This window comes from Mustelus asterias, unplaced genomic scaffold (genome assembly GCF_964213995.1).
Source record: "Mustelus asterias unplaced genomic scaffold, sMusAst1.hap1.1 HAP1_SCAFFOLD_50, whole genome shotgun sequence".
Classification (NCBI taxonomy): domain Eukaryota; kingdom Metazoa; phylum Chordata; class Chondrichthyes; order Carcharhiniformes; family Triakidae; genus Mustelus; species Mustelus asterias.
The window spans coordinates 1,693,882-1,714,135 of NW_027590123.1; the positions used below are offsets into that span (position 1 = coordinate 1,693,882).

The following is a 20,254-nucleotide window of genomic DNA, read 5'->3' on the forward strand; positions in this document are numbered from 1 at the left end:
TCTAGGGGACGGAGACCAGGGTATGAAATTAGATTACTTTATTTATCCAGGTAATCTTATTGTTATTTTTCTTTTCCCCGTTCTCCTTTTTAAACTGTTCATTTATTCTTGAACTTAATTTTCAATGTATACCGACTCTTAAGCTCAGGACACTCAGTAACCGATCTCCGTAACTATTTTCACACCTGATCTTTATTGACATTCCTTGGACAGTCCATGTCAGAAAGCACTGAAGATGTTTTCTTGAAAATCAGTTGATTTTTTGACAATTCGGAACTATCCCTTATTGAAGAATATTATGACTGATATCGAGGAACGTTCATTGATCAATGATTGTTTTCACAGATGGTTACTGATCTATAAACTGTAAATGTTGTTGTTTAAGACTTGGGATGTAATTTCCGATCTGTGCTTCTTTATGGTGGAAATGTTTAGTAGATCGTGAGCTTAATTCAGTTTCTCAGCGTGTTTATCTGTTCATTGTACATTGGGATAATAAATCTGTGGATATCTCCATTAAAAAGTCACGTTTAAATTGTACTTTCATCATTTGCCTACCATTTGTATAGAAGATTTTGCATTTGTGTGCGTGTGCATGAGCATCTCGTGCTCTGCATTAATCTTTGGCTCTGAGTTAATATGTGTTTATGAGTGTTAATGTGCGCGTTCATTTGCCAGTGATTGTTGATTTGTGTAGTTGTGTGTCTGCATCTGTGCGCATATTTTATTCTTTTGTCATTGTGTATATATGACTCTATTATTGTGTGAAGTCTATGAATATATATTAATGCCACTATTAATGCGTGCACATATGTTTATGCCTATTGCTATGTGTTAATTTCTGTCACTCTAATAATGTTTGTTTCCCTTTCTGTGGAGTTGCCGGCGTTGGACTGGGGTCGGCACAATAAGTAGTCTCACAACACCAGGTTAAAGTCCAACAGGTTTATTTGGTTGCACGAGCTTTCGGAGCGTTGCCCCTTCATCAGGTGACTACTTACTGTTTCCCTTTCTGTGTGCGTCTGTTTCTCCATGTGTCTGTGTGCACGCCTGTTAACATGTCAGTGTATGTATACACGCGATAACATTCTTTATAACGGTGCGTTGATGTATATTTGTGTTTCGATGTGCAGTAATGTGTGCTATGGTGTTCTGTTCTATGAGCATGTTAATGTTTGCGTCTACATGTTTGTGTGTAAATGTTTTGCTGTCTGTTCTTCTATATGCAGTCTGGTGATTTGTTTATATGTATTTCCATATATGTTTGTGAATGTGTATAACATTGTGTGTCTTTATATCTACATTCCTATCAGCGTGAACGTGTGCTAATATATGTATTTATTTGAGTCTAAGTATGTGCTTGTGTATTTATATGGGTCTGCATGCGTGTGTATCTGTCTGTATTGTGTCTATGCATGTATGTGTTTGTGTTTGGGTCTGTACCTACTCAAGAATGTGTACGTGTATGTACTTGTGTTTCATGTGTACATGTGTGCGTTTGTACATATTTGATTATGTATGTGTATGTTGTTGTTTTAGTGTCTGTTTGCCCAAAAGCGCGTGTCTATGTGTTCGTATGTGTGTGTGTGTATGTGTCCGTCTGTATGTGTGTGTGTGTGTGTGTGAGAGAGAGAGAGAGAGAGAGAGAATGGGTGTGTCCCTATGTATATTTGTGTACGGATGTGTTTGGGTATGGGTGTATTTTTGTGTGGGTGTATTTGCGTAAGTGTGTATTTCTGTTTGTGCATGGTTTGCCCATGAGTGCATTTGTGTGTGCATTCTTGTTTCTCTGCATGTGTGTTCATCTGTGCAAGTATTGAGTGTACCTATGGTGTGTGAAAGTGTATCTGTTGTGTATTTGTGTGTTTCTGTGTCTGTATTTGAATGTGCCTGTCCCTATTTCTGTATATGTATGTGTGTGGGGGTATATGCATGCGTTTGTGTGTGTATATTTATATGTGTCTTTCTGTATTTGTGTGCATATGTGTGAGTATGTGTATTTGTGTGTGTAGTTGTGCATTTGTGTCGATGTGTGTGTGTGTGTGTATGTGTGTGAGTGTGAGTGTGAGTGTGTGTGTGCGCTTATGTGTGTATTTATAATTGTGACAGTTTTGTGGAGTATTGTCAGTGTGTGTATTTTTTAGCTGTTGCTCCCAGTTTCACCGCAATCATTAACTGAAAATGATCCAAACAATACGAATAATGGAGCATATTTTCAATGTTTTGCTGTATGAATGTAGTTTATGTGAGTGGCACGGTGACATCAGGAGAACGAATGAAATCATTCATTGATGCATCTCAGAAACATCAGGGACAGAACAGTAAAAACCGGGGAGGATTCAATCATTTGTTTCAATTTGCATTATGGGAAATCAATGCCAGGACATGATTAACAGGAACAAGAGTGCAGAAACATTTTTAAATTATGTTGCATAAGTATATATGCATCACATTGATTAAGATAATGATACTTCAAACTCTGCAGCAAATAAACCAGAAGCTAATTTGCACTGTTGGCAACTGGGTTCTTCTAGTAGAAAGCTGGTCCCTTCCAAACACGTTACTTGCGAAGAGGGAGGAGAGTGAGCTCATAATCTCCCTCTCTCTACCCGGTGAAGCAATGTGCCTGATGGTTCTAACCACTGACGAGGTGGAGGTGAGTGGATTAAATAATGACATGCCTCCTCTTTTCATTGAGGAAGTGGTGGTACATGGGTTAGCTACTGCTCCTCCCCTCTCTTTGTTGGGTGAGTAGGAATCCGGTATGTTCACAATTTCACTCTCCCCTCTCTCTGATGGGGGGGATTGTTGCTCCATGTTTGTGTGTGACCCTCACTTCAGTTCCCAGTGGGTGTGGTGCAGCAGCTTAAAGCTGACATCAATGGTAAAGGCATGGACAATGAGAGAAGCAGGAACACCGAGATCTAAATTGTGTTTGTTTGTCAGAAATGTTGAAATTGTCAGATTTCTCCTCAGTGAGAGGAAAGTCGGTGAAGATATTTTGCAGAATACTGTAATGAATGTGCTCTACTCTGTCTCTAACCCAGGGTGTATCTGAGCTGGGTGCACTGGTTCAACAAGGCTTGAGCCCGAGACGTGAAAATACCTGACTCAAACCAAAGATACATAGTGGAAGTAAAATTGAAAACCAATCAATTAAGCAATTGGGTATTTCATTTATCGTTGGAGGAAAAAGATTTTATTCTTTTTATTGAAGTTTTTAATGTAACCGAGTGATTCTCATTGACATGAATTAACGGTGTCCATCAGTGCAAGGGAAATGTTCACAAAACTGGGTTTACCGCTGGATTTGTCAACTGTTCTGTTGATGATCTTCAAGGGGATGGCTTCATGTCCCACCACACAGGAGTAAGAAGCGCCGCTGGACCACTCCTCTGCTGCAATGGATAACAGGCTGTACATGAAGAAGGAGCTATTCCCGCTCTCCGCGACCACCTCGGTGTTCTTATAGTTCCCAGGATTCACCGGCTTGTCGTTGACGGTCCACTTGACGAAGATCTCTCGAGGGGAGAAACGTCTCACTAAGCAGCTGAGGGAGACGAATCTCTGAGCGGAGACTTCTTCTGCCGAGGGCAGGAGGACAGAGACGAACGGTTCCCGCGGATTTGGATCTGCAGAAAATGTACAATAAATGTCAATAAACTGGAGAATTCTGGAGACAATGAAACTGCTGGCTAGATATCAGAAAAATGTGCTTCGTTTCGATTTTAAATGTTTCCATTTTTGACTTCCAGTTTGGAGCAGAGGTGAACACAATTATTTTCTCAAATAACTCAGGGGGCTGGACTGGGAAGTTTCAGAAATTTTACAGCACAGAATCAGGCTTTTCAGGCCCAACTGATCGGCTTTATTTTTGGTTTTCTGGTTTTTATGCTCCACATCAGGCTCCTCCTTCGTTATTCGATCTAAACCCAATAACATCGCCTTCAGTTCACTTTTCATTCATCAACACATCAAATTTCCCCGTAAAAATATCTACAACCCCCAGTTTTTAGTTAGTAGAGTTTCCACTCAGGGGACACCATTAATGCACTGAATACTGAATATTGACCAGTACACTTACACTGGAAATAGATATAGTGACGCATTTATTGCTTCAATCTCTCAGCTCACCTGTTTCCTTGTGGATGGATTTTCTTAAAGGAGTCGGCAGATCCTGATGGCTCACCACGCAGTCAAACACAGCCGCACTCAGCCAGGCTTGTGTCGAGATGTTTAAGTTGCTGACCACGCTGTCAGGATCCGCTCCTGGCTTTTCGGCAATCTCTGATTTCAAATATTTCCTGTCTCGGATCCAGGACACGTTGACTCCATAGGGAGCATTAGAAATGATGCAGGTTAAGGTCACTGTTGCCTCCAGTAAGACCTGTTCTATTGGTGGTGGCTGTATGGTCACTGTGGTATCAGGGCACTGGGGAGGATCTGTGAATGACAAATGAAAATCAACCCTAGTTCCCTCTTCAGAAGCAAGACAGCAGTCTTCAGCCTGAAGGAGACGAAGTTGCCTTCGATATATCAACCTCTAACTATCACCTTTCAACCTCTCTGGAGGATGGAAAACCAGCCTGCCAAGTGAAATTATTCTCTTTTTGTTCAAGTAGTTTAGCAGCGGTATCATTCTCATGAATCAACATTGCAGTATTCCCCAACAAATATACCATTCCTGAACTCAGGAACCAAGTACTGGCAGTTAGTTTATAAGTAGGGTGGATGCACTTCCCAATATTTTACCCCTATGCTGCGACCTGTGAAACAGTCCGACACCGACTGTCTCTCCAAATCTTACCAGCTGTCTCAGGAAAAACCTGACATCAAGACCACCTCGCTTACTATGTTACTTCAAAATTGAAGGGAACACTACTTCAAGGGGAGACAGTGGCATGGTGGTGTTACCAATGGTCTTGTAACCCAGGGCACGACTCTGGGGATACAGATTCGAATCTCACCACTGCAAATGGTGAAATTTGAATTTAGTAAAAATCTATCATTAAAAGTCAAATGATCATCATGAAGCCATTGTTGTAAAAACCCACCTGGTTCACGAATGCCCTTTAGAAAAGTAAATCTGCTGTCTTTATCTGGCCTGGCATGCATGTGACTCCAGATCCACAGCAATGTGGTTGACACTTAAGTGCCCTGAGGGATGGGAAATAAATGCACATCTCAGGAAGGAATAACAAAAATTGCTGTTGTGATGAAATTCTGAATGGGGCACTGTCCTAATGCAGCAAACGACATGACAGCAAATTAGAAGTTGTTCTATCTTTGTACTAACTTTAATAGACCCCTAATTCCGATTAACATCGGAATGGTATATTTTATCGTCGGTTTGAGTCTCTTACCCAGAGATCCGCTGATGTTCTGACTCTGGGTGAATCCTTGATGAGTGACCTGGCAGGTATAGACTACTTTGCTGAACCATTCCTGAGCGGAGACTGTCAGCCGACTGCTGGCCGAGAAGTTCCCGTTCACTTCACAGGCGGGAGAGGTGATAATTCCTGAATCCATGGGTTGTCCATTCTTCAGCCACTCCACCGTCATTGACTTTGGCTGGAAATCCATGATTGAACAGACGATGGTTGCAAATTTTCTGCTGGTGATTTCTTCACTGGAACTCACGGTGAGGATAACGGTTGGGGGGAGAACGCGTGGGCCTTCAACAAACAAATGTTCAGACGTTACTTGAAGATTCAATTGACATCAATTAAAATTAGTTCTTTTATTTGAGCACCACAGCTGCCGATTTCAGAATCATATCCATGGTTTGGTTGAATTGGCAGGGAAATGGCGAATGGAATTCAACCGTCAAAAGCGCCACACAATGCATTTGGGGAGGGAAAACAAAGCAAGGCAATAAACTGGAATGTTAAGAGGGATTGAGGAAATGCAAGACCTTAGAGTGCACGTCCACAGGTCCTTGTAGATGGTAGGGCAGCTGGAAAAGTTGATCAAGAAAGCATATCAGATTAGTTCCTCTATTATGTGAGATATTGAATGCAAAAACAGTGATACAATGATGGAGCTGTATAAAACGCTAGTTAGGCCACGTTTGGAGTTTGCTGTACAGTTCTGGTCACCACGTTGCAGGAATAACGTAATGACTCTGGAGAGAGATGAGGTTTACAAGAATGTTGCCAGGGACTGAAAATTCCCGCCATGAGGCGAGATTGGATCGGCAGGGTTTGTTCTCCTTAGGAAAAGAGGAGGCTGAGGCGTGACATAATTGTGGTTCACAACAAAAATAAGGGACGTAGGCAAAAATAATTCATTCCCCAAGTGGAGGGCTCAATTACCAGGGAGCATGGTCATTTAAAAGGCATCTGGGTCTGCATCTCAAGTGCTTTAAGCTGCAATGCTACGGAGCAAGGGCTGGAAAATAGGCTTACTTTGTCAGGCTCGTTTATTTGTTCTCCCTTTTGGCCAGCACAGACATGATGGGCCAAATGGCCTCATTCTGTACAGTAACATTTCTGTTGTTCTTTGGTTCTGAGCAACTTTTCAGTCAGGAGGCACTTACCTGGATTTTGCATAATTCAATTTTTCAGAGTGCTACATATCAGTTATAACTAAAGCCTTATACAGTTCAATCAGAGCGTTCCTGTCTTGCCCAAGTTCCACAACACTTACATTGCATTCCAATGCTCTTGACCGAGCTGCTGTGTCGAACCTCACACTTGATTTTGCTGCACTCTCCCTCTGACTGGGTGATGGTTAACTGGCTGCTCAAGGTGTAGGTTCCCTTCGCGTTTCTCACTGATGGATAAGTCTTAAATCCAGTGGCGATCAGCTGCCCATTTTTCTTCCAGGTCAGTTTGGAGACATCTGGAGAGTAGTCCATCGCCAAACAGCCGTAGGTGATGGAGCCAGCGGAGTTGTGTTGCTGACAGGAAGAGACGAGGCTGTAGAGAGTGGGCGGAGACGGTGTCGCTGGGAAAGAATAGTCGATTCAACAAGTTAGATTCTTACCTGCGTTTATTAATTAATCAAACATATTTATACAAGTAAGTTTCTATATTAGGTATAGCTCTTGCGGCTAAAGGGATCAATGGATATGGGTAGTCGGTGGGGTCAGGACATTGACGAGCCGTGATCAAAGTGAATGGTAGAGCAGGGTCAAAGGGCCGAATGGCCTACTCCTGCTTCTATTTGCTATGTTTCTACATCACGATTTGTCTAGAATTATGAACTTAACTTAATATTTCCCGATTAAGACCTACATACACCTTTCAGCTTCTGTTACTCCTATCATTTGAGAATCGCCATCTTTGTAGAAACTCACATCAATGTCTCGACCTCTATCAGGTTGGAAAGACAAAAACATTTTGATGTCATTGTAATGACATACCATTCATTGGATTAACAGAGAAGAGTAAAGAGTTTCTCCATTACTTCAGGCACTACCTATTTTTCAAACAACAGGACTTTGTGATGAAGAAGTTGTCTCTTCATTCATATCAGCCACTCGCCTGATGAAAGAGCTCCAAAAGCTCACGATTCCAAATAAGCCTGTTGGAGTTCAACCTGGTGTTGTGAGACTCCTTACTGTGCCCACCCCAACCTAGCGTCGGCATATCCACATTGTAGTTTTGGCTATTGCCTGTGTTCAAACTAACTGATGCCCCTTCCTCTCTCCAACTCACTGCCTCTCACTCCACAAAATGAAGATTAGTGACTTTGCTTCAAAACTACCTTCGGAATGAATACTTACTGAATGACCAGGAAACTCTCAATGTGATTACAAATTCAAATAATTGCAACATTGACTAATTGAAGGGTCATACATTAATAGCAAGAGTTGGCCATTCGGGCCCTGACGTCTCCCCCATTATTCGCTGAGATTACAGATGATCTGGTTGTGGTGCTAGCTCTATTTTGCACATCCTCACTCCGCCCGTCGATCACCCACTCTCTGCCCATTTTCCCGACTCTCTGCGCTTTCCCCTGGCTCTCTGCTATTCCCTGTGGCTCCTTTCGCCTTTCACCCGGCTCTCCGCACTTCCACCTGGCTCTCTACACTTCCCTCCAGCTCTGTCCCCTCTTCCCCGGCTCCCTGCCCTTTCCCTCAGCTCCCTACCCTTTTCCCCGGCTCTTTGCCCGGTGTCCCTGCTCCCTATCCACTTTCCCCTTTCCCCTGGCTCTCTGCCCTTTCCCCCTGACTCTCTGCCTTTCCCCTTGACTCTCTGCCCTTTCCTCTGGGCTCTCTTGTCCTTTTCCTCGGCTCTCTGTCCTTTCCCCGGCCTCCCTGCCCTTTATCCTGGCTCTCTCCTCTTTCCCTGGTTCTCTGCCCTTTCACCTGGCTCCCTGCCCTTTCTATTAGCTCTCTGCCCTTTCTTCTGGCTCTCTGCGCTTTCTCCTGACTCTCTGCCCTTTCCCGGCTCTCAGCCCTGTTGCCCGGCTGTGGGCCCATTCCCCAGGCTCTCTGCCCTTCCCCCCCGGCTCTCTGCCCTTTAGCACGCCTCCTGTTCTCCCCGGCTCTTTGCCATTGTCCTTGGCCCTGAGCCCCCAGGGATTCCCCCCAGCTCTCCACATTCGCAGGGCAGCTCCCACATTTGAACACCAAACTGCCGCTTGAGATCTTTCTTCTCTCTCGTTGCAGACCTCCACACACAGGTTTAGCGAGTGTGAGTGAGAGAATGTGAGTGCGTGAGGGTGTGTGATTGAAGGAGTGAGAGTGGATGAGTGATGGTGTGTGAGTGACGGAAGGTGGGTAAGTGAGGGTGAGTGAGTGAAGTTCTTTCAGTGAGGATGAGTGATTGAGGGTGAGTGAGTGAGTGTGGGTGAGGGTGAGAGAGCGTGAGTAAATGATGGTGTGTGAGAGAGGGTGGGTGAGTGAAGGTGGCTTAATGTGTGAGTGAAGGTGGGTGAGTGAGTGTCAGTAAGAGAGAATGAATGAGGGTGAGTGAGTGAGGATGCGTGAAGGTTAGTGAAGGTGGGTGAGTGAGAGCGAGTGAATGAGGGTGAGGAGTGAATGTGACTTAGTAAGTGAGGGTGAGAGAGTGAGTGAGTCAGGGTGTGTTATTGAGGGTGGTGTGTGAGAGTGTGTGAGGGAGAATGAATGCGGATGGGTGGATGAGTGCAGGTGAGTGAGTAAAGGTGTTTGACTGAGGATGAGTGATTGAGGATCTGTGAGTTAGGGTGGGTGAACGTGAGTGATGGTGAATATGTGAGGGTGTGTGAGTGAATGTAGGTGCGTGAGTCTCAGTGAGTTTGAATGGGTCAGGTGGCGTATGTGAGAGAGAGAGGGTAATTGAGCTTGAGTGTGTGGGGGTGCGTCTGGGTGAGTGAGGGTGGGTAAGTGGGGAGAGGGTGAGTGAGTGAGGGTGAGTGAGAGTGATTGAGACTGGATGAGTGAGGGAGGGTAAGTGCGGTGAGTGAGAGTGATTGAGACTGGATGAGTGAAGGTGGGTAAGTGGACTGAGTGAGTGAGAGTGAGTGAGACTGGGTGAGTGAGGGCGGGTTAGTGGGATGAGTGAACGAAGGTGACTATGAGTGTTGGTGAGTGACTGAGGCTCTGAGTGAGTGACTGAGGGTTAGTGAGTGAGGTTGAGTGAGTGATAGCGTGTGAGTGTGGGTGACTGAGTGACAGTGAGTGAATGAGGGTGTGTGAGGGCGAGTGAGTGAGTGAGTGCTGGTGAGTGAATGAGGGTGTGAATGTGAGTGAATGAGGGTGAGTGAGTGAGGATGGGTGAGAGTGAGAGAGCGAATGTGTGTGAGTGATTTTGAGTGAGTGAGGGTGTGAGGGTGAGTGACTCAGGGTGAATGAGGATCAGTGAGTTTCTGAGGTTGAGTGCGTGAAATTGAGTGTGTGAAGTTGAGTGTGTGAGGTTGAGTGCGTGAAATTGAGTGTGTGAGGGTGGATGAGTGAGCAAGGGTGAGTGAGTTGGGATGAGTGAGTTGGGATGAGTGAGTTGGGATTTGTGAGTGGGGATGAATGAGTGAGAGTGTGTCAGCGAGGGAAGGTGGGTAAGTGAGGGTGAGTGAGTCAAGTTCTTTGAGTGAGGATGAGAGATTGAGGGTGAGTGAGGAAGTGTGGGTGAGGGTGAGAGAGTCAGTGGGCCACCTCCACCTCTTCCTCTCCATCGATCTTTTCCCGATTCTCCACATTGATCAGCTTTCAGTAACAGGGATGTGTAAATCACCGGGCAGCTGCTTTAATGTCGGTGTCTTTCTTCAAGAAACACGTACCAGTGAACAAATAGTCAGACTGAGGGAGCTGTAGGGAAGCTGACAGCAAAACTAGGATGGGTCGCACAGGAATCAACCAGTATTGGGAGCCAGGCGGCCTTGGTCTCAGCCAATTCCCTTCTTATTTTTTGGGTTTTTGTGTCCGGTGTAACACATGGAAATTCCTACTTCTGACCTCATGTTGGAGGGAATGTCACTGTTGAAGCAGTAGAAGATTGTTGGTCCCGAAACAATCCCCTGCCGAAATCCTGCAGTGAAATCTGAACTTAGATGTTTGACCTCCAACCACCAATACCATGTTGCTTTGTGCTAAGTATGACTCCAAACAGAGAAGAATTTCCCGCCGATTCTTATTGACTAGTTTTACTCGGGCCCCTTGATCCCACCCTCATTCAAATGCTACCGGGGTGGGGGGCGTATCGGGGTGGGGGGGGGGGTGCGGTGGCGGTGGCACAGTGATTAGCGCTGCTGCCTCAGAGTTGGATTCCCGACTTGGGTCACTGTCTGTGTGGAGTTTGCAAGTTCCCCCCGTGTCTGTTTGGGTTTCCTTCGGGTGCGCCTGTTTCCTCCCACAGTCCAAAGATGTGTGGGTTCGGTGGATTGGCCGTGCTAAATTGCCCCTTTGTGTCAGGGGGACTAGTTAGGGTAGATACATGTGGTTATGGGGATAGGGCTTTGGTGGGATTGCTATTGGTGCAGACTCGATGGGCTGAATGGCCTCCTTCTGCACTGTAGCATCCTATGATTCTACTCTATGGTGTCAAGGACAGACACTCTGACGTATGTGAGATCGAAAGTGTGTGTGAGAGAGAGAGAGAGAGTGTGTGTGTGTGTGTGTGTGTCTGTGTGTGTGTGTGTGTGTGAGAGAGAGAGAGCGATAGGGAGAGAGAGAGATAGAGGGAGAGAGAGGTAGAGAGAGAGAGAGAGAGAGAATGTGTGTGTGAGGATGCCTGTGTATGATAGAATGCGTTTGCACGTGTGTGAGACAGTGGGCTGTGCGTGCAAGAGGAGAGAGTGTGCGTGAGAGAAAGGATGTGTGAGATAATGTGTGTGTGTGAGACAGAATGTGTGTTTGAAGAGTTATTCTTTGTGTGTGACAGTGTGTCTCTTCTTGAAAATGTATGTGTGTGGAGGGGCGGGGAGAGTGTGTGTGGGGAGTCTGTGTGAAAGAGTACTTCTGTGTGTGAGTATGTGTATGTTGATGTGAAAAGGAGTGTATCTATTTGAGATACACGATGTCTGTGAAAGAGAGTGTGTGTGCTTGAGGGAGGGTGTGTGTGTGGGAGAGTGTTGTGTTCATGTGAAAGACAGTGTGTGTGAGAGGGAGTGCCTATTGGAAAGCAAAATAATATGTTCATCAGTGTGTGAAACTGTGCATGGGATGGCGTGTGAGTGCGAAAGATGTGTACAATGTGTGTGGGAGATAGAAGCAATGTGGGGTGTTTGAGTGTATGTGTGTGTGTGTGTGTGTGTGTGTGTGGAGGGGCGGGGAGAGTGTGTGTGAGCGAGAAAAAGTGTGAAACTTAGACAGAATGGATGCGTGAGTGTGTGTGAGTGAAATGACTGTTGAGAGAACATGTGTCTGTGATAGGTGGAGTGTTTAAAGAGCGATACATTGTATATACATGTGTGTTCGAGTGTAAGAGAAGGAGAGACTGTGTGAGAGATTGTGTGCGTGTGAAAGAGAGGGTGTTTGTGAGAGACAGGGTTTGAGAGCAAGATTGTGCATGTGAGACAATGTGTAAGGGGGAGGGTCGGGATGGCGACCTCCTCGTGAACCTGCTCCTGGGCCTGGCGAAACGCGCCATTTACCGGTCCAGGCTGCGGGCGATCGAGGGGGCCGTCCATCCTGACTGTCTTCCCCTCTACCGCGGCTACGGTCGCGGCCAGGTGTCCCTGGAGAGGGAGCATGCGGTGTCCACGGGCGAGGTTGACGCTTTCCGCGCCCGCTGGGCACCGCAGGGGTTGGGGTGCATTATTGGCCCTAATAATCACATTTTAATTTGATGTTTTTAAGTTTCCTTTGTACTTTGATTTCTGTTCGGGCTGTTCCCCCTCCTTTTTGGGGAGCTGCCCCTTTTACTTTGTCCTGATTTAATCTGAGTTTGTTTACTTGGTTTGGTTTGACCTAAAAAGAGGACAATGTGTAAGGGAGTGAGCGTGTGAAATAGAGAGAAATATGTGCCTGTGTGAGAGAATACATGTGCAAGTGTTCGTATGAGTGAGAGAGGGCATCGGAATGTGTGTGAGACGAAGTGAGAGTGTACGGAAGAGGGAATGTGAGAGGCATAGTGCATGTGTGTGTGAGAGAGCGAATGTGTGCGCGAGACTGTGCTTATGGGAGAGACTGTGTCTGTGTGTAAGAGTGTGTGTTAGAGTGTGTGCATGTTCTATGTTTGTGAGAGAGTGATTGTGAGAGAGCCAGTGTGTGAGAGCAAGAATGTAGAGGTGTGAGATAGTGTGCGCAAGAGAAATAGAAATATGTGCGTGTGTGTGTGTGTGAGAGAGAAAGAGATGCGTGTGCGAGAGGAATTGTGAGAGAGCGTGTGGAGAAATGTGAGACAGCTTGAGCGTGTGTGACAGAGAGTGGGAGAGAGTCCATGTGAGAGTGCGTGCGCGAGAGTGTGAGACTGTGCTGATGTGAGAGTGTGTGTCTGTGTATAAGAGAAAATGGGTGGGTGTGTGGGGATGTGAGCGCTTTTGTGGATGGGGATGTGAGAGATTGATGGAGAGAGCGAGACGATGTATGTATTTGTATTGAGAGAGTGTATGTGTAACGTGAGAGAGAGAATGTGTATGGGTGTGTAAGAGAGACCGTATGAGAGAGAAAGTAAGTGTGAGTATGTATGTGTGTGTGTGTGCATGTGTGAGAGAATATGAGAGTATTTATGTGTGTGAGAGTGTGTGATGTGTATAAGTCTCTATTTGGCTGATTCAGTCTGGAAAAGCACACTCACTCCACACATACTCACCCATTCACACAGTAAGTGGAAGTGACAAGTGAGCACAATACGGAGCGCGGGCTAAGGGTTGGAAAAACATTTAAATCTTTCGCAATCAGTCGCAATTGAATAATTCACCCTACTCAATGAGGGAAACCTGTAAAAACTCAAGAAATATGACACAATCCAGGGCAAAGCCACCCACAAGATTATCCGCCCCCTCATTCACCCTATTCGCTCTCTCCATCACTAACAAGCAGTGACAGCAGTGTGTGTTATATACAAGATGCACTGCAGCAACTCACCAAGGCTCCATAGTAAACACTGTCCAAACCCGTTGCCTTTATATCCTAACAGGATAAGGGCAGCAGCCACATATGAAGACTACCACCTGCAAGCTCCCCTCCAAGACACACACCATCCTGACTTGAAACAATACCTCAGTTCCTTCTGGGTCAAAATCCTGGAACTTCCACCTAACAGCACGGCGGATGCCTGCAGCATATGGATTGCAGTTATTCAAGGATGCTTTATATCAACACTTTCTCAAGGAACAATTATTGATGATTAAAACTTCTGGCCGAGCAAATGACTCTAAAATGGGTTTAGAAGATTAAAAATAAGATGCAAATGAATTTGACCCTTCAACTGTCATACCAAACAGGTCATGGACTGCTTTACTACGGAGCACAAAATAGTAAATCTCACTTTGCATTTGCTCATCGAACATTCCCAAGGCCGGTACATCACTGGTTAAAAATCATCCAAATCTCCCTCTACAATCTGACGTTTCTGCTCTCTCTGATGGTCACAATATGCTTTAGGGATCTCATTTCTGAGACGCCGAGCCAAACATCAAGTCAAACTGTCACATTTCTCACAGATACAAGTTTATTGAAGAAATAAATCAAATTTCACTCCCTGAAATACAGCAGAAGGAACCAGATGTTTTACAACCAGTCAGGCAGATTCCTGGTCCCAACACAGTGACCACGCGCGCAGAAACAGAACAGACACAAACGGTGCAACAATCGATTTCCCAGCAGGTAGGTATGATCAATCTGTCAATTTAATTCAAACTGTTTGATTCTAATTGATCAATGATCAATTTGCAACAGAAAATCAATAACCTCTTTTAAATAAAACTGATATTCATTTCAAAACTCCTGTCGATTTTAAATTAAGTCTCTCTGTCTGTCTCACTTCTCGAAAACTATGTAAAAATGTAATTTCGCTGAAAATTAGGAATCAAAAATAACAGATTCAGGACAGTTCAATGTCCCCGACAGAGATACAGTGACACAGTAAGGATTAAATAAACCAAGAAACATTTACGTTGAAAATCATTACCTGATTCGATCTAATTTCTTAATTAAATGTAATCAACAAAATATTCGAGGTAAAACACCTTATCGAGCTAAGCATAGCTGATAAAAGAAAGGTTTTGTTTCTGAATTCATTTTCGATACAATTAAACATTCTCTGAAACGGATGATACTTTGCACGCCCGTGCATTATTCAAGGTATTTTGTTTTGAATTAATTAGCACCAATATTATATTTTGTTTTGTTAATTGCCGGTTACTTTTCCTGTTAGCTGATTTGTACTCCCTAATAAAATCAATTTTCAATCATTCAAAACTTTCCCTGCCTCGAACATTGTGAAGTAATTAGGTTCCAATTAAATCTTAAACAATAAACTTCAAATTACTGAATGGAAAGATTCAGACATCTGTAATTCATTTGCTTCAATCGAATAACATTGTCATGTTTTTTCATTTCCACTTTTACTCCAAATGCCTTATTATAACCTGCAAACGTGTTAAGAATGCATGTTTCTGAATTTGTATATACTGTAACGGCCTGGCAGTTTGAGGTAAATGAAGCTGCTTCCTAGGTTTAATAATTTGGACCATCCATATAATTTAATTACTGAACATATTGTTTAAATTAAGAAGTTCTGAATTAAACAATGAAAAACACAATGAGGACAATTGATTCAAATCCTCTGCAACACTGAAACATGATGCACAAAATAAGTCGAGACTTTTTCTTCAGTATAATATTTAATACTAATTAAACATAATGCTCAAATAGAATCAATTCTTCTATTCTGTCATTTATTCATCCAATAATTCTATTCTATGTTCAGCAGTAATGGGAGACAGGATGTTATTATTAAATGCAGAGCAAATATTACTAATATAAAAATATTATAATATTATAAAAAATTAATTATTTGAATTTCAAGTATTAAATTGTAAATCTCTAGCCAGTTTCTGTTGACACCTTACGACAATTCAAACACCATTATATGAACAATTGTTTAGTGTTAGCGAATTCCACCTGTCAGAAAACTGTGTTCACTCTGTCACATTTATTCAAACTGTGGGATTCTAATTGATCAATTTTCAAACTACAACAACAAAAATCAATAACTTCTTTTAAATTAAACTGATATTCATTTCAAAATTCCCTTCGACTTTTAACTATTTCTCCCTGTCTATCTCAAATCTCGAAAACTAGGCAAAAAATATTTTTTTTTCTGAAAATGTGCACATCAGATATAACAGATCCAGTGTAGTGTAATGTCCCTAACAGAGATACAGTGACGCAGTAAGAATTGTAATTCATGATTTACTTTAATCTGCAAGCATCAGTTAACATGAATAAAATGCTCAAATATATATTTATTTTATTTTTTCCGATACCAGTTTGTTTTATCCTGACAAGGATGTTTAAACGCAGTTTGTTTTTTTCATTTAGCAAGAAAAAGTGTAACCGCTCAGGATCACCGAGTTGAAACAATACAGAAACAATTGAGAAACACCAAACCATTTCACAAATTTTGAGATGAGATTAGTGATTAATTACCTCTGCATCCAACTACAAATTACTTGGAAGGAATGCTGCGCCTGCACAGAAACAATGTAATAATCGGGCACAAAAATTTCCAAATAGCGTTTTATTGCCAATTATTCTCCAAAACTCATATTTAAGTGAATGCGAACTTCATCGGGGATATAACAATTAATGCAAAGTATCTTGTTGAACTGAGCGCTGCTGTGGAAACAGCATGTTATCATTGAAATTGTTTCTGGAATTATCACAAAATATTTCCAGCCGAGAAACCTTTTTGGTCATGTTAATTGTATGCAAAGCACAGCAGAACTATTAAAGCCGATTAATGCGAAATGATATTAATAGAAAATAATCTTTTGTGAATATGTAGTTATGTTACCGATTAATAACAGTTTGATTTATATTAATTTTACTATCAAACTTGTTAATGAGAAGTTTGTTTTTGCAGCAACTACTTAGTGTCCGATTGAGCGTTGTAAGACATGATTTATTTTAATTTCTAAGAGTTAGTTAAAATTTATAAAAATGCTGTAATACCTTTATTTTATTTCTTTCACAACCTGCTTATTTTCTCCCTACAAGGATTTTCAAACTCATAGATTATTTGCATTTAACCAGAAAACGTGTAACCGCTCAGTGCCACCGAGTTTAAACAATGCAGAAACACCAAAACATTTCACACATTTTAAACATTCTTAGTGACCCAACAACAGAACCTCCTCAACAGAAACACACCAAAACACATCAATGAGGGAATGAATCCGTTTCACGGGGACGCAACTCAATTATCCATTCAACAAAATCAAAAATATGATTGCAAGGAAATCTCAATATTCAATCCGGCAAACCAGCTCGTCACCAAGTATATGAATGATTGAACTAAACAGAAATTTGGAATAAGAGCAATAGCATTGCGAGGAGGTGGAATATGTCCAACAAATTAATATTGAAATTTTACCACATTCTATTCATATTGGGTCATATTTCAAACAGATTTCAAACATATTAAAATATTAGGTGGGTAAAAGCTGCAGCCGTCAGATGCCACCGAGGTTAAACATGGCATGTATCCCAAATTATGAATGCAGTGGCAAACTATGTTTTGGACGAGTGGCATAAACCGTGGTTTGGTTTAACCTGCAATTATCAGCTACGATTTAAAAAAATACAAATACAATAAAGCCTGCCTGATTTCTGTCTGCAGGCACGCGTCAAGTAGTTTAAAACCCGCAGACTGTTTGTATTCAATCACAAAGTGTGTAACAGCTCAGTGTCACCGAGTGTAAACAATGCAGAATCTCCGAACCATTTCACAAATTTTACTGATTCAAAGTCACCCAGACAGACAACCTCCTCACCAGAAACACGCAGCACTGAGGGACTGAACCCCGGCTCATGCAGAAGCAGCTCAATTCTACAAACAGTTGCAACAGAAACAAATTTCACATTGGCAGAAAATCTCAATTTAAAATCCAGCCAATCTGACCATCACCAAAGCAACTAATAATTAAAATAAGCACAACAATGAGATAACAAAACCAGATTATGATTAAGCGGAACATGTTCGCAACATTAAAGTAGAAACTTTAACACATTTTGTTAATATTGGGTTAGATTTCAAACACTTGTGCAGTGGATGGTGCAACTCGCAGCCACTAGATGTCACCGAGATTAAACATTGAAGAAACGCCGAACTGCTTAACAAAAGGAAGGCATTTAAAGTAACCCAGCCACACAATGTCCTCAGCAGATAAACACCAAATCACAACAAGAGACTGAATCACTCAGTATCACCTTTTGTCAATTAACAGTAGAATTCTATAACCCCCATTTTAAGCAGGATCACATGAAACATTGTAAAGATTTTCAGCACAGAATCCACCAAACCACATTACATTGAACGAATGAATTAATAAAATCGAGAAAAAGTATAAAACAAAAACTCAAATAAAACACTGACTAAATAAATGCATGGTTCTTACCTGCAGTCACCGTCACCATGGTCCCTTGTCCCCAATAGCCCATGGCGTCACAGTGTCACGTTCTCTCGGCTGGGTCATACAATAACCATCTCTGCACAAAATAGACAGAAATCCATCAGTATTTTAAAAATTCACAAGCCAGAGGGAAAGCAAATCACTGCATTTTCATGAAATTATTATTGTACTGGTGGATACCGTTCGCTCTACATAAATAACCTGAATGTTTTATATTTCATAGAGGATCACATGATCAAGTTATTGAAAACACCAACTGATAATTAAATAGTTATCATAAATTTTCCATATTAATTCTCGCTATTTGTGTAGTGCTGGGACATAAATAATACAGCACTGTAAATAATGCTGGATTGGAAAACAGAGCACTGCCCCAGTCTCGGTCAATTAGTGCTGAGGGGTTTTTGTATTGACAGTAACTGCTGTGCCACCCCAGTTATCACAGTGAGACACAGCATGACAAATACTGTGCCCGACTGCTAACTGTTTAATTTCACTGCTGTCTCAAAAATCTGATTCTGCCTCATCCACGAGCGAATGAGTGAGATATTTCAGCTTGTCCTGGTCATTGTATTTATAAAGGGGATCGGAATGCTTTTAAACTCTCTGTGTAGATTTAGCATATCGGTAAATATAGATTTTACGGGAAGATTTTTATACCTTTTCACAAACTAATATTACTTCCACACATTATTTCACTGAAGCCTCGTTTACTTTGAAACTCCTGCTGTGGTACTGATTACCAATTTGAACAATCTCTTTCCATGAGGTTTTTGTATGAGGATTTCGCTGTACTCAGCACTGTGACCCACTGCTGTATCACAGTGACAGACACTCGCACAAAAACTGCACTCACTCTCTGTTCAGTACTGCCGCTCAATATGTACTTCAAATAAACCATTATTTCGATGTAATTTACAATTTATGCAGCAGTTTACAAAACACAATCTAGAAACACCTCCTCCAAGTATCAGAAATAGTAAAACGAGCGTTATATCCAGGTGTGTAATTGCTGAAACTGTTAAGAGTAAGTATAAACAGAGTGAAAATCCTCAGTCCATTATGTCTGTGTGTTTTCTTGGTTTAATGTTTAATTTTCACTAAGTTAGGTTTGTCAGAAGCGTTTTGTGTTTTGGTTCTGGTCACTGTCGTTAATACTACATTTAAAACAAGCACTGACCTTCAGGTTATGATGGAAGTTGCTGAATTCCCTCTCGAGCTGTTCTTGTCCGGGTCCAACCCTGGTTCCTCTCGCTGTGGTCTCTTGCACAGTAATAGATGGCGGTGTCTTCGGTCTTCAGCCTCGTCATTTCCAAAGAGAAGATGTTGCGTGAAGTGTCTTTGGACGCAGTAAATCGATCCTTAATTGCTGGGGCGTAGTTGTTGTTTGATGAAGAGTAGTAGTAAAGCAACCACTCCAGCCCCTGTCCTGGAACCTGTCGGACCCAGCTCATGCTATAGCTGCCAAGATCGAAGCCGCTGGTTTTACAGGTCAGTATCAGGGAGCCTCCGGGACGCCCGGTCTCTGCCTCTGGCTGAGTCAACACAACCTCCGACTGGACACCTGTAAAAATAGATCAAAGGATTAATTTTGGTGACATGATTGCTGACTCTGGAACATTCCAGAGACAGACTAACATTTTGATACAGTGACAATGAGGAATTGGACAATAAAAAATACTACTCACCGGATAAGATACTCAACAACAAACTGAGAGAAATCGCCGACCTCATCTTTCTGGTGATTTGGGGGAAATGGTTGTGTCAGGAACTCAGTGAACAAACCAGCTCCCGGAGTGTTGGATTCCGGTCCCAGTGAGCGGCATTTAAATACCCGGCAGAAGGGGGCGGCTTTCCAGGCGCCGCCTGTTGATTCCCTGCTGGAGGCGGCGACTGGATCCAGGTCCCACCTTCCACACCCCAACAGAATGGACTCCCAGATTTACAATAGATTAATATTAAAATGGACATTTTATCAGCGTCGGGATATTTGTTTGGCTGAATATGTTCAATGTATTGTCTCCATTATTGCTGATGGTGATATTGCAGTTCATCATTTCTTTATTTAAAAAACTAATTCCATTGTAAATATGGTGTTTTTATTACCACGCCCCCAAGAAGAACACAAATCTAAAAATGATGAAATAACATTTTGGGAAAATAAGGAGACCGTCAGTCTGTGTTGCAACAATTCCGGGTCTCTGTCACATTACAAAAATAAAGCATCATTTATCAGAAGAATTGTTGT

At 42.6% G+C, this 20,254-nt stretch overlaps 1 pseudogene across 1 annotated transcript; it reads right to left on the minus strand.

Moving 5' to 3' along the window:
* Positions 1-3,158: 3,158 nt before the first annotated feature.
* LOC144483252 (Ig heavy chain C region-like) lies at positions 3,159-19,805 on the minus strand (annotated as a pseudogene). The gene is made up of 7 exons (XR_013495984.1): positions 19,695-19,805; positions 19,262-19,570; positions 17,992-18,060; positions 6,649-6,948; positions 5,364-5,675; positions 4,135-4,443; positions 3,159-3,632 (listed from the first exon to the last, which is right to left on the minus strand). The product of XR_013495984.1 is annotated as an Ig heavy chain C region-like (transcript).
* Between the last annotated feature and the right edge of the window lie 449 nt (positions 19,806-20,254).